The sequence below is a fragment of the Callorhinus ursinus genome, unplaced genomic scaffold (assembly GCF_003265705.2).
Source record: "Callorhinus ursinus isolate GAN/ISIS: 27379988/994484 unplaced genomic scaffold, GSC_fseal_2.0 scaffold44, whole genome shotgun sequence".
NCBI lineage: Eukaryota > Metazoa > Chordata > Mammalia > Carnivora > Otariidae > Callorhinus > Callorhinus ursinus.
This window is the reverse complement of record NW_027397106.1, coordinates 11,636,468-11,650,391: the sequence shown is the minus strand read 5'-3', so window position 1 is coordinate 11,650,391 and position 13,924 is coordinate 11,636,468. Positions and strand designations below refer to the sequence as shown.

Sequence of the window (13,924 nt, the reverse complement as noted above, 5' to 3'; positions counted from 1 at the left end):
ACAACACCAAGAATGAACCCAAATATAAACAATAGACTTTTGGGGATAATGATGCATCAATAAAGGTTTATCAGTTGTAACAAATGTACCACTCTGGTGGGGAATGATGATAATAGGGAGGGGGGCACTTAGCAAGTGTAGGGGCAAGAGGTGTATGGAAAAATCTCTGTACCTTCTGCTCAATTTAACTGTGAACTTAAAACTGCTCTTAAGAAGTGACTATAGGACACCTGGATGGCTCATTTGGTTAAGCGTCTGCCTTTGACTCAGGTCATGATCCCGGTGTCCTGGGATTGAGCCCCGCGTCGGGCTCCCTGCTCAGCGGGGAGCCTGTCTCTCCTTCTTCCTCTTCCCTCCCTCTCCTGCTTGTGCTCACTCTCTCTCTCAAATAAATAAAATCTTTAAAAAAAAGTGACTATAAATAGTATGAATGACTATCCATTTGGAAAACTGTCTGGGGGAGACTTTAAGGTAATGTCCTTATGGATTCTCAAGTCATCACATTTAGAATTTGTGGTCCACAAGGCAAAGCTTTGAGACATGAAGATCTGTAATCAAATTTTGGCTCTACTAATGAATGGCTTCTGTTCTCATGTAAGTCACTTAACCTGTATGGACTCTGCTTTCTTGGTAAAATAATTACAATAATAACTGATTCTACAAAGGGGTTTGCGAGGATCAAATTTAAATGAGCTTTGGAAACTAAAGAAAAAAAAATAAATTACTACCTGGCTGCACTGCTATTTAGACAACAGATGGTAGGAAAGCATACTAAAATCACAGCAACCAATTAGGAACTTATTATAATAGGCAAGCAGGAGATGATGGTGGCCTATAATGGGATGGCAACAGTTGAGGGTGAAAGAGGTGAAATTCTAAATATATTTTGGAGGTACAGCATGTAGGATTTATAGATGAATAGCAGGAAGTAGAAGGTAAGAGAGAAGGAAGTAGAGAGAGTGTGTGTCATCAAGAGAGGGGAAATTTGGGGAGAGAATTGTAAGTTCAATTTTGCACATATGAAGTTTGAAATTCCTAGAAGACATAAAGTGGAGTTACCTAAATAATTGCCTAATAATAATCATGCAAAGAAATGAGAGATGTTCATGCCGAACTTATTGAAAACACTCACTGTTTTAGTCACATCTTAAACATGCACATGGTGAATATCAGGATCTTCTAAACTCCAGTATTAGTTAAGATATACCAACAGGTGATTATAACAAGGCAGACATGGTTTCAACCCTTAGTTTAGTTTAGTGTGAGAAACAGAAAAAAAACAAACAAACAAGCAATTAAAATATATGCACTGTTATTATGGGAAAAGTCCAAAATGGAAGAAGAAATTTAGGTAGAGATCTAAAACATCTGGCTAGATGTCCGAGTTCTCAATAAATAAGGGAGAATATTTAGGATAGTAGAGCCTTGACTCATAAATTGACTATAATCACTAGACAAACTATTTTAGCTAGCAATCTACTAATAAGCACAAGTTACTGGCAAATAACACCTTAAGAATGATACTGTACATGGGCGCCTGGGTGGCTCAGTCGTTAAGCGTCTGCCTTGGGCTCGGGCATGATTCCAGGGTCCTGGGATCGAGCCCCACATCAGGCTCACTGCTCTGCGGGAAGCCTGCTTCTCCCTCTCCCACTCCCCCTGCTTGTGTTCCTGCTCTTGCTATCTCTGTCAAATAAATAAATAAAATCTTAAAAAAAAAAGAATGATACTGTACGTTAAATATAACAAAGTAATGTACATGAAAACCATGTCAAGTGTAAAATGAGACATTTCTAAAAAGTATTCCCAGAACCTAAGGAAGAAAAGGTAAGTAGATACTGAAATTAGCTAAAAAAAAAAAAAAAAAATCGCTTAGGATAGCCCCCCCTAAGTTGAAGCTTAGAAGATGAACAAGAGTTGGAAGAGTAAAAAGATTATTCCATACAATAGAAATTCCATAAGCAAAGACTCAGAATTAGAAATTGTTAAAAGAACTTAGAGAAAGAAGCCATTCCTACTCAAGAAATATTTACTATATATCTATTTTATGACAGGCCCTGGGAATCAAAAGTGATGAAGACACCCTCTTACAAAGTCTAGAGCAGGTTTGGAAAGCAGACTACCCAAAACAGTTGGCAAGTGCTAAGACTGGGTTAAATGCAGGCAGTTATGGAAATATATAGGATGAATACCTAGGCAGATCCTATGGGAAGAGAGAAGGCTTTCTGAAGGAAAGAAGACATGAAATTAACAGGAATTAACCAAACTTGGGGTGGGTGGTGGGAAGCAGTGGGAACACAGGATGAGAAGAAAGGCAAAATAACATTTAAGATTTGAGTGTGTACAAAGGCTAGAGACAACAGAGCACATTACTGGTAGGAGGATGGTGGATATGGCCGAGGCGCAACATTATGGGGTGAATGGCAACAGCTAGGGACAAAGAAATAAACATGAACCAAGCCATGAAAAGATTTGTAAGCCATGTTAAAGGAGTACAGACTTTACCTAAGGATGTCTCTTGGCCTTATTAAAAAGTTCCTATCAAAGAAAAGAAAGTTTAGAGTAGTGAGATATCATCAGATTACCTAGAACAGGAGTTACAAACTCAATTATCTACAGAAACTAGATAATTAATAAAAATGAGTGAGGAGGGCCAGGTAAAACAAACAGCCAGGAGACAACAGTGAGTGATGAGAACTGTGGAGAACCAAAGTCTCCCCTAAATGGGTCAAACTGTTGCAATGAACAACGAGGCTCAGGGTTGCTAGACCTTCCAATTAAAAAAAAAAAGCTGGAAATTTAAAATTTCAAGAAAAATCTCCTTAATTTTTAATAGTGGCAATTCAATTTCTTTGAAACATGATGTAGACCAACACTGAAGGGACCAAATAAAACAAAGAGTCAAATTGGTACCACCAGTCATCGGTTTCCAGTCTCTACTGAAGAAACTCAAAAACTAAGCTGAGGCCTCTGACTTGGACCTGAAGGCAGTAGAGAGCTCCTGGATATTTAAAGAGAAATAAAAGTAACCACTGCTTGAGAAGGCACAGTGTCCATCCTGGTCACTGCTGAGAAAGTACCTGGCACTTCATTGGTCTCAGCAAATACTCAGAGATGAAGCTAAACTGGCATCTTTTGAACATCAGTGTCATGGCAGTAGATAGGACAAACTATCCAATCACAGAAAAGAAAAGAAGAAAACAAATCCAGTGTTCCTTTGCTCTAATCCTAGAATCCTTTTCAGTTAGTCTTTAGTTTTGTTCAAAGTCAGCAGCTACCACATGCTGCCTAGTGTTCACTGGCTTAACAGCCTCTAACTCAGAAATCTGACCAACATACCAGTGACCACAATTAGCAACTACCAGCTTTCACCTAGGTAGAGGCAATGAAATTAAATAGGATGAATGGTCATAGTGGATGGGAAAATGAGAATATTCTATGCTTCACTTCAACACCAGACCAGGCCCTCCAATGCTAATTCCACACCATACCCTATCACACTGTTGCTAAAAGTCGACCTTAACAAATGCTGTGTTCACTGTGCTTGGCAATACCTACCAACAATAAAGGGTATTCCTGGATAGTAAGGCTGGGAAGGAAACAGAATGGGATCAAGATTCTGCTAGAAGGGAGACAGAGTAACAAAGAGGTAGGCTGAGAAAGACTGGAAATTCAAAAGAGGTGTGAAATTTAAAATAACTAAGACCAGAAAAAAGCAGGTAGCCCAAGAAACCTCAGAATCTGAGCATTTATATATTCAGAGTTCAAGTAATCTCATTACAAGAATACTGTTTGAAATAAAATATAGAAGATTCTTCTGCTGGCACTGGGACACAGAGATAACCAGTGTTAGAGGTCATAAATTCATTTACTGAGAATAATCTTCATAGATGTCACTGAACTAGGAAAGGTGAAACCAAGAGGGTATCAAAATGTCAAGTCATGGGGCGCCTGGGTGGCTCGGTTAAGCGTCTCCCTTTGGCTCAGGTCATGGTCCCTGGGTCCTGGGATCGAGCCCCACATCAGGCTCCCTGCTTGACAGGGGGCCTGCTTCTCCCTCTCCCTCTGCCGTTCCCACTGCTTGTGCTCTCCTGCTCTCTCTCTGACAAATAAATAAATAAAATCTTTAAAAAAAAAAAGTCAAGTCATATGTGTTGTACCTTAGATATGCTTTTATTTTGCAGTATGTTCATTCTCATAGTATCTACTAAGGAAGAAGTAGAGAAAAATTGATTGATTTGGAAATCTTTAAGCAATTAGCATCTTAGAGAATGGACACCCAATCCCCATAAAGTATGATGTTGGACTTCCCTCTTATAAAAAAAAAAAGTCATCATATAAGGAACACTTCTGGTTCAGACAATGACTTTAAACCAAGAAAGGAGAGGTTTGTTACCCTGCTGGGGTGGGGGAGATGACAATGGCAATAATGTATAATCCTACCTAGAGTAGCCTATGTAGAAGGTCTGAATCTGACATTCTGATAAAAAGTAGGAGCTTTTTATAGGAAGCTTATAGGAAGGATGGGGTACCTAGATGGCTCAGTCGGTTGGTTAAGCGTCCAAGTCTTGGTTTCAGCTCAGGTTATGATCTCAGAGTCATGGGATCGAGCCCCACATTAGGCTCCATGCTCAGCACAGAGTCTGCTTGAGATTCTTTCTCCCTTCTTCTCTATTCCCTGGTCCCCTGCTCGCTCTTGCTCCCTCCCTCCCTCTCTCAAATAAATAAATAAAATCTTTTAAAAATAATATATAAAGAAATTAAGTAGACCTAGGTATCAGGGAATACTACAGTAAGACCTCAATGTTCTGGTCAAATGTAGCAATGGATAGTAGGCTTCAGGTTACCAATGATCAACAGTAAAGCTGAGCACCCACACACAGGTGAAGTAATAAAAGAAAAAAAGAAATTCAAAGCACCTTTAATGAGAAGTAATAGGAGAATTATACAAAACCAAATGTTTTTTTCAGATGCTCTAAGTCTGTGCTATATAATACAGAAGCCACAAGTGGGTACTAAGGACTTGAAATGTGCTAGCCCAAACAGATGTGCTATAAATATAAAATATAGACCAGAGTCCAAAGACTCAGTATGAAAAAGATTGTAAAACATCTCAATAATGATTTGAAAGGATAATTTTTTAGATATATTGGGTTAAATAAAATACAGTATTAAAATTAATTTCACCTGTTACATTTTACTTTTTTAATTTGGCCTTGAGAAATTTTTAAATTACACATATGGCTCCCTTTTGTGGCTTGCATTATATTTCTATTGGAGTGCTATAAAAATTAGTCATGCTTAATGTGAAGCCTTCAATCAATATAACTATTTTAACATTTTCACTGAATTTAATATTGTCTCCTCCTTTAGTATTAAATTCCTCTTGGGTACATCCCGAATAAGATGATTTTAACATGAAGAACAATGACAGCTTACCAGACTGTCCAGAAAAGAGATTGAATCAAATTTCTGGGCAGAGGCTTGAGCCAGCAGGCTTGTTCCACCAAATGGTAACCAGGCTCTCTTCGTGTTATCTCTGGCAAAAGGGTTATAGAGTAAGAAAGCAGCACTATGTACACATGGAACAGGATTTGACCAATAGTTTAAATCCATCCAGCATAATAACACTTGTTTTAGGATTTTCTCAATTATAATCCAAGTGTTAAATTTACAAAGTGAAATAAACATCTTTCACTATGATTTATTCAAATTTACCCATTTTCACGAATTTTTAAGGTATTCACATTTGCCCTTTTGGGAAAGATTCTCTCCTAACAGTGACTCTAATTTGCTACCAAGGAAAACACACCTCTCTCATTAGGGTGAAAGGAAACAACAGTAACTATTTTTTATGAGATACCATGACAGATTTTAAAAGACACTAGGATTCTCATACCATAAACACTAATACCATCTGGAAACAGTCCCTGGTCCATCTGGAAACTTGAACAGAATGTGGTTTTAGGAAATTAAGAATTTCACAAATAAGAAATAGAACATAAACACTTGTACAAGACAGCACTGACTCAAAGACAGAGAATATAGGAAAACAATTGTACTATCCCAATATTAGAAGACTACTAGTTTTAAAAAAATGTACTGGACTCAGCACAATGAAAATAAAATTGGATTTTAGAGATCCAAAATTTCCTACAGATTAAAATATTCTCAAGTCAAAGTTCTTTGGCACAAAACAATTTAAGGCTTCATACACTATTCTTAGTCAAACTACCACAGCCTTTGATAATCAATGGAAGAAACAGAACCAATGGAAGATATCCCAGATGGCTAAGGAGAAATTTGTGTTCAAGTGCTAGTTAATTCGAGAGGGTAGTATGCCAGTTATTCACCAGTTATTCAATTAAGCACAAGGATTATACTAAGTTTTGGAGATACAATGGTGAACATGCTACAATCTCTGACCATTAGTTTACTCTCTGGTAGTTTTCTAAAAGAACAGGAAGTAGGACTGCCACTGACATTTCACTGCCTGTTTCCCATGCCCCAATGAGGATGTTTCCCCCTTCTCCTATTTGTATTCGGAGGAAAGGGCGGGGATGGGGGGATGGAAAAACAAAGAAAAAAAAAGATCTATATATAACATATTGAATTACAATTATTTATCTCTTTCCCTATAAAACTCTAAACTCCTTAAAGAAAGAGGATGAAACCTATTCACCACCTCCCTATTCCTAGCACCTAACCCTGTGACTGGTGTTCATTTGCTACCTTAGAACTAAACTAAATCACAGTCACTGTGCTAAGGCCACTGCTTTCATTTTCCACTATAAACCAGTATCAAGGGGCGCCTGGGTGGCTCAGTCATTAAGTGTCTGCCTTCGGCTCAGGTCATGCATGGTCCCATGGTCCTGGGATCGAGCCCCACATCGGGCTCCCTGCTCAGCTGGAAGCCTGCTTCTCCCTCTCCCACTCCCCTTGCTGGTGTTCCCTCTCTCGCTGTGTCTCTGTCAAATAAATAAATAATCTTAAAAAAAAAATAAAAAAATAAGCCAGTATCAAGAATAAATGCAGATTAAAACAATTAGATCAATCCTTCTAGTTTTTCTTTTTGTAAAAATAAGCTTATATATACATTAACTGTAGGTGTTTAAAAGCTACAAAGTAACATACATGTTTTTTAAGGAAAAACATGTAGTTCCATAAAGCTTCCTTTCACCATTATCACTAGATCTCCCCTTACCAGCCCCATCCATCCAGAGGTAACCACCATCATGAATTTGGTGTAAATGATATCACATTGTACACATCACTCTGCCTTGACTTTATCTTACATTTCTGAGCTCTCTCCCTATTTAGACACATTGAAATGCAGCATGGCATAATGGACTCCGGAGCCAGACAACTGAGATTCAAATCCTAACTTTCAATTTCCACTCTGCCATTTACCACCTTTGAAAGTAGGTAAGTTTTTTGCCTCTGTATGCTTCAGTATTTCCGTATATAAAATGGAGATAATAATTGTACTATTTCTGAGTTCTTATGAGGACTAAAATAACTGCTTATATATGCTTAAAACAATTCCTGGGCATAAACAATATAATTTTTTCTTAAAGATAAAAATAGTCACCAATGATAAAAATCTAAACATAGACTTGGTAATTCTCTGTTATATAACTATTTTATATCTTATTTATCCATGCCTACTGACGGACATTTAGATTTTTCCAAATGAATATCCCTGTACAAATCTCCCTGGGCAAATGTGCAAATTTCTCTAGACTAATAATAGCTTGAATAGTAATTTCTGGATACTAGGATATGCACCTTTCAACTGTGTAACACTTACCTGATCCTGAGCTAATGGGTGAAAAAACTGATGGCTCATAAGTTTTTAATTGCATTTCCCTGCAAATGAAACTAAGCATCTTTTCAGTTCATTAGCCATTCCAATTTCCTTTGCTCTGCTGTGAATTGCCTTAATATCCACTGTTCATTTTATTTGCATTTGTATCATCTGTCTTATTATTTTCCTCTTTATATATTCTGGACACAAATCCACTAGATATTACAGACATTACACCTATCTCTCCGTCATGCCACTCACATTTTAGTTTGGTTTATGATGTATTTTATTAAACCTAAGTTTTTCTTTCTGAAGTAGTCAAATCCTTTATCCTTGATGTCTTTATCTTCGATGGTCCATTCTTCTTTTCTTGACTTGTTAAAGAACGCCTCACACATCCTAAAGACATTCTTCTATACTTTCCTCTTTATCAAACGGTTGTTCATGCTTAGTGTAAAGTTCAAATGGAACTGACATCTGCATATAGTTTGAAGCAGAGACTTAGTTTTCCCCCCATATAGAAAACCAATTCAACAGTCCACTCTTTCTTTCCCTGCTGATAGAAAATGTCATCTCTAACTCTTACCAACTTCTCAAATATGTATGGATCCATTTCTGAACTCTCTCTTCTATTATATTAAGCTGTCTTTTCCTGTATTAAGACTATACTACTTTAAAAAAAAAAAGACTATACTACTTTAACTACCATAAATCTGTATTTTACTTTTTTTATTAAGGTGTAATTTACATAAAGTATAACTTTGATTTTTAATTAATGTATACCCAACCCAGATAAAGATATTAACATTTCTCATGCTCCAGAATGCTCCCTCCCAATCAGAACCATGCTTCCAAGATAACCACTATTCTGATCTCTAACACCATAGATTAGTTCTACCTGTTTTTGAACTTCCTGTAAATGAAATCATACGATATATAATATTTTGTTTCTCATTTCTTTTGCTGAACATAAGCATGGGAGAATCATGCCATGTTGTGTGTAGCAGTTTATTCTTTTTCACTGCTAGGTAGTACTCCATTCTAAATAACATGTTTAAAATTAGTCTTGCTGAACAACAGCACAAGCCACTCCTCACTGTTCTTGCAGAACTGTCTTGGTTATTCTTCTGGCTTTAACTTTGTATATAATCTTTGTATAAAAAAATCCTATTGGGATTTTTGTCTGAAACTATGTATAATAAATCACAGAGAAGTAATTTTTTAAGCAATATTTATACTTACCATAAATATAGTATGTTCTGTCTTTTACTCATGTCTAATTTTATGTCCTTCAATAACACTTTACCCACTTTATAGAACTTGTGTATAGGAGAAATTTATTTTCTAATTGGCTACTGCCAATTTTAATCTCAATCTTATATCTAGTGACACTGAATTCTCTTATTAATACAGTGTTAGTTTTTTAAAAAATTTTCTATGGATATGTTCATCTCATTTTTCTTCTTTTCCAATCCATTTGGATTGTAGTTCTTTTTGCTTATGAGTAAAGACATATTTGTCTGATTCTTGACCTTAATGGGACTGTTTCTAAGGTTTCACCATTAAGCATAATGTTGCTGTTTGAAAGACAGTTTGAAAGACAGCCTTTACTGAAAGAAAGAGTTCACTTGTCAGGGTTTGAGGGTTGTTTTTTTTTTTCCAAAACATTAATGGGCATTGAGTTTTATCATAAACTTTCACTAAATCTTTCAAGATTCTTCCCCTAGGGGCGCCTGGTGGCTCAGTCGGTTAAGCATCTGCCTTTGGCTCAGGTCATGATCTCCGGGTCCTGGGATCGAGCCCCACGTTGGACTCCCTGCTCAGCGGGGAGTCTGCTTCTCCCTCTGCCTGCTGCTCCCCCACTTGTTCTCTCTCCCTCTCTCTGTGTCAAACAAATAAAATCTTAAAAAGAAAGAAAGACTACTCCCCTAAAGCTTTTAAGTTACCTTGATACAATTTTCAAATACTGAACTATCCTTACGTTCTCATCCTAATCAAAATTTTTATGTCTCTGTTCATACATAAGATTGAATATATTTTCCTTTGTATATTCTTTCCAGTTTAGGTTTCCAGACTACCCTTGTCTGATAAACGGCAGTGTAGCTTTCCCTCTTTTTCTATTATCTGGGTCATTTTTGTATAAAAATAGAATTATCTGTTCACCATAAGTATATCTGAAAAAGGATTATAAATATCAAAATTAAAACTATTCCTCTGATAACACTTCACACAGTGAGGATGGGTAAAGTAAAAAAGACAGATACTGAAAGTGCTGGTGAGGATGTGGAAAATTAGAACCCTCATACGCTACTGGTGGGAAAGTAAAATGGCACAGCCACTTTGGAAAACAGTCTGGCAGTTCCTCAAAAGGTTAAACTTAGTTACATATGACCTAGTAATTTCACTCCTAGGTATATATCCAAGAGAAATGAAAATGTATGTCCACACCAAAATCTGTACATAAATGCTGACAGCAGCTATTCATAATAGGCAAAAAATGCAGAATGATCCAAATATCCATCAACTGATGAAAGGATAACCAAAATGTGGTATATGCATAAAATGAAATAATATTTGGCCATAAAAAGAAATAAAGTGCACTGATATATGGTACAACATGGTTGGACATTAAAAATATTATAAGTGAAAGAAGTGAGTCACAAAAGGCCAAATATTGAATGATTCCACTTATGTGAAATGTCTAGAATAGGCAAATCTATAGAAAACAGAGTAAATTAGTGGTTGCCTAAGTCTGGAGGGTTTGAGGAAAATTGGGACTGACTGCGAACAGGTACAGCAGTTTCTTTTTGGGATGAGAAAATATTCTAAAATATCAAAGTAATGGCTGCACAACTCTAAAAATACTAAAAACCACTGAATTGTACATTTTAAATGGATAAATAATAGAATTTGTGAATTACAGCTCAATAAAGTTTCCATTTTTATTTTTATTTTATTATTATTTTTAAATAGGCTCCACACTCTGCATGGAGCCCAACATAGGGCCTGACACCAAGACTTGAGCAGAGATCAAGAGCTGGATGTTTAACTGACTGAGCCACCCAGGCGCCCCTAAAGTTGTTATTTTTCTTTTTTAAAGATTTTATTTTATTTATTTGACAGAGAGAGACAGCGAGAGGGGGAACACAAGCAGGGGGAGTGGGAGAGAGAGAAGCAGGCTTCCCGCCCAGCAGGGAGCCCGATGCGGGGCTTGATCCCAGACCTGAGCCAAAGGCAGACCTTTAACGACTGAGCCATCCAGGTGCCCCTAAAGTTGTTATTTTTAAAAGTCTATTCCTCTTGGGGAAATTTACTACAATTTCAATTTTTTTAACAGTTTTTAAATTTCTTTAGATTTTTTCTTTACAATTTTGGAATGATTTTTTTTTCCCTAGAAAACAATCCAGTTCACCTGGTTTTTAAAATTTATATATATATATATATTATTTATATATATTAACATATATGTTATGTTATATATTATTTATACATTAATATATGTTATAATATAAATTAAAACTTAGTGATCTCTTGTGATTTTTAAATTTATAATTGTGTTTGTAGTTATATCTCATTTTAAATTTTATTATTTGCATCTTTTTTTTTTTTAAGATTTTATTTATTTATTTGACAGAGAGAGACACAGCGACAGAGGGAACACAAGCAGGGGGAGTGGGAGAAGGAGAAGCAGGCTTCCCACTGAGCAGGGAGCCCGATGCGGGGCTTGATCCCAGGACCCTGGGATCACGACCGGAGCTGAAGGCAGACACTTAACGACTGAGCCACCCAGGCGCCCCTCATCATCTGTTTTTTGAGTATGTCCAGAACTTAATCAACTAAAAAGGACCAGCTCTGATCTGAATAAACACTGCTATTGTTTTTATGTTGATTATTTTCTATTTCACCAAATTCTATTTTTATTTTTTTTCCTCCCTTCTTTCTTAGCTTTTACTTTCTTTTTTTTTAGTTTTTGAGTTGAGTATCTGGCTCATTTATTTTCTTTCAACCTAATACATGCATTTAAGGTTATAAATTCACCCCTAAGCACCACTTTTCCTGTATCCTTCAAGTTCTGATACAATGCCTTTGTTATGATTCAGTTCTAGTTATTCAACAATTTCCACTTTTTAAAAAAAATTCTTGAAAATGGTTAGTCATTTTTTCTTCAGTACTGCTTCTCCACCATTCTCTGTATTCTCTGTTCTGGAACTCCAATCAGACCTACCCTGGAACTTTTCAACCTACTTCTAAGGTGGCTCAGCTCTTCTTTCATTCTTTTCATCTCTTTATCTTGCTGTATGGTGTCCTGGAAGAGTTATCAGTTTTATCTTGAAATTAACAACTTCTCTCTTCAGCTAAGTCTAATCTTTTTTGCTCATTTATGGAGTTATTTTATAACTAGCTATATTTTTCGATTTCAATTAGTTACTTCATTTATTTCTACATATTTACTGCTTCTTGACTGCTCTTGTTCAATTATAATGCAATATGCTCTGAATAAGAAAAAGGGATATATTTTAAGCTAATATGCTTTTACGTGAAATGTACTTTGAAAGTTGTCTGCTATAAAACTCTTCTTTAATGTCAAAAAAAAAAACCCCACTTCTTAAAAGTTCTCTTGACTGCCATTCTACCAAATGTACCCCCCACTGTGCCGACCAGTATCAAGGCATAGAAAGAACAAGTTCTATTATTCCCATTTTAGAATTAGAGAAATTGAAGCACAATACAGTTCTTTTTAAAATACTTTCTCAACTTTTTTTTTGAAAAATATCAAAACCACAGAAAAGTTGAAAGTACAATGTATACCCTATATACCCTTCACCTAGATTCAAAATTGTTAACATTTGCCACATTTGCTTTATCTCTTCTTATATCTCTCTCTACACACACACATATACTGAACACACCCAAATACCCACACTTTTCTGAACCTATCATAATATTTCCTTCTAAATTTTTCAGCATGTATCTCTAAAGAATAAAGAATAAGGATATTCTTAATATACCATAGCACTATTATACCAAAGAAACACTGAAACTGGATGTGCAGAAGGAAATTCACAACAAGCACTTAAGTCATCTAAATATTCTTACTTTGGCTTGTCTAATTGGACCTGAATTGGTTCTCTGGTGACTATTTAAAAGCGACACTCAATCTGTCATTCCCTTCCTTCAGCAACCTGAAATCAGATTTTATCTACTGCTTCTTCAGACACATAATCTTAAAACCAAACACTTCTGAAAATCAAGCAATAGTCTTCTAAGATAATGAAACCTCAAAAATCAAGTACACTGAACTTCCAGTTTGTTTTCTAACACTACACAAAGTCTTAAAATGGAGCCAAACTAGTTAACTCACTCAAAACTATACATTTTATTTTAATGTCCCGTAGAAGAAATTTATATTGCACTAAACAATTATAATTTCACTATTCTAGTTTCAAAGGGAAAAAACTTTTGTTCTTAAGAAAAACTGACAATACAAACAGGATTGATAAGCCAAATGACCCCATTTTATAAATGAGAAAACTAGTAAATATATTCATGAAAAACTAAGTTTTTTCTATCAACTACGTAAAAAACTATTTTTTAATGGGTATAATTTAATCCCAGTCACTGACGTTAGGAACTAAATAAAATTAAAAACAATAAAATCCTATTTTTGTTCTCCATGATCATACAAATCAGCTTAAGAGTTTCGTATCGAAGAAACAGCAATACAACCCACAGCTAATATCTAAAGGCTAAACTGTGTCATACAGATGAAAATTATATCCATAATCACAGAAATGTTCCATCTTTAATCAAATAACAGTTAACAAGAGTGTTTACAATGTGCCACTAGGAACTGTTCTAAGTACATTCCACAAATTAATTCAATCCTCATAGTAATCTCATTTTCCACTGAGGGAACAGAGGTCCCAGGGAGGTGCTAGCGTAAGAGGAACTGTAAGGGATAGGGCCTGATCTCAGCCTTGTAGAAAAGTAGAATAAAAAGAAAGTCATGTTTTAAAAATTGGCAAAGCACAAGCCCCAAAGCATAAATATAACAAGTAAACAAGTAAGACCAAAAGAAAAGCTTCAAAGTGAAGAACTGAAGAGCCTGGGTAAACA

General features: G+C 35.9%; 1 protein-coding gene across 9 annotated transcripts in view; it reads right to left on the bottom strand.

Moving 5' to 3' along the window:
- Positions 1 to 13,924, bottom strand: part of YAF2 (YY1 associated factor 2) — a 70,327-nt gene that overhangs the window by 31,914 nt on the left and 24,489 nt on the right. The gene's annotated exons all lie outside the window — the stretch shown is intronic.